The sequence below is a fragment of the Bos taurus genome, chromosome X (assembly GCF_002263795.3).
Source record: "Bos taurus isolate L1 Dominette 01449 registration number 42190680 breed Hereford chromosome X, ARS-UCD2.0, whole genome shotgun sequence".
Lineage (NCBI taxonomy): Eukaryota > Metazoa > Chordata > Mammalia > Artiodactyla > Bovidae > Bos > Bos taurus.
Window position 1 is genome coordinate 14,812,339 of NC_037357.1, and position 1,554 is coordinate 14,813,892.

General features: G+C 34.6%; 1 protein-coding gene across 13 annotated transcripts in view; it reads right to left on the minus strand.

The window, feature by feature from the left end:
- ENOX2 (ecto-NOX disulfide-thiol exchanger 2) overlaps window positions 1-1,554 on the minus strand; it is a 288,002-nt gene that overhangs the window by 199,782 nt on the left and 86,666 nt on the right. The window lies entirely within an intron of this gene.

Here is a 1,554-nt window from a genome sequence, read left to right on the forward strand (position 1 = left end):
GTATAGGTGCCATCTAAAGAGATTTTCTATCATCTAAAGCCCTTCCCTAACGGAAGTGATCATTGTATTATCTCTACTTGGGAATGTATGGTTCCCTTAGAGTACAGCTTAGGTGTCAACAGATTGTATTACAGATGAATGTTTCCCTGACCATCCCAGAAGATCAGAGTGGTGTGGCAGAAGAACAAAGGCCCTTGAGTCAAACTATCTAGCATAATAAACCTGCCTTGCCACTTATTGACAATGTAACTTTGGGTAAGATAATTAAAACGTCAGGTAATTAAAATGACTCCCTGAACGTCAGTTTCTTTATCTGTAAATGAAGGTATTGTCTACTTCAGAGAACTTTTGAGATAGTCAAGTAAAGCGTAGTCAACAGAAGATCTGATATACGTCAAAACACTCAAGAAAAATGAGTTACCTTTTACTCACTCTTCCTTACTTGCAGTTATCCAAAGGATCTGAGTTAACACTGGCCTCAGTGAGACTTGGATAACTTTCCTTTCACTCAATTAACAGACATTTATTGAGCAATTATTACACACTAGGCTCTGAAAATACAACAGGAAAGAAAACATAAAAATCCAGCCTTCATGAAGCTCACATTCTAGTAGTGGATACAGAAAATAAAATCAATAAGTAAAACACTGTATATAAAAGTGATAAATGCCTCATTCAAATACAGGAAGTAAATTACATTAGGTCTATTAGCAAAAGCTTCGACCTACTCATTTTCTAGGAAACACTTGGTGTTTTGTCTTCTCCACTTTTTTTAAGAACTAGGACACACACAAAAGCTAAGACTTCTTTACATAGCCCCTTCTAATCTTGAGATGTGAAGATAAGTGAGATAGAAGATGGGTGAGTGAGTTGTTTATGTGAACAGGTTAGAAAATACTTCTGGTTTATTGAATTAGTAGGAGAGCAGGTTCCAATATTTAGCCATAAAGATGGAATAAATAAGCAAACAAAAATACACACAAAGCACCACCATTTGATTTAAAAAAGGGCATATGCAGTTTAGGGAAGAAATTTCAAAAGTTATAACACCTGCAAAGCTCTCAGATATCTGTTACTCATTGTAACAAGAAAGCAGACCCCAAACTTTGGCAAAAAATTATTTTGTTTGGATAGAAAATAGCCTAACAAGACTTTAAAAAGCCTTCTGGGAATAACCCTATAACATAAGGACCTCTCCTTAATTTGTATTATCCAAGTGCAGTTTCTATTGCATTACTGAGCTGTGGAATGTAGAACTAGAGACTAAACTAGCAATTTCATATCTCTCTTAGTATACCATAGAATGTACATTTATAATAGGCTCCTAATTACCTTAGTGTGTGATACAAAGATCATTGGGTTTTTAGTTGTTTTTAATTATCTAAGGTATATCAACATTTTCTTCAAAATCCTCTGGCTTGGAAGTGAGTTCCTATTAAGTTCCAACTGACCAACAAGAAATGGTGATAAAGGTGACAAAAGGAGCAAGTGATAATATTCATGAGTTTTCTTAAGTGTATTAATAGAGACATATTGCTTTAGCTATCTAAAGAT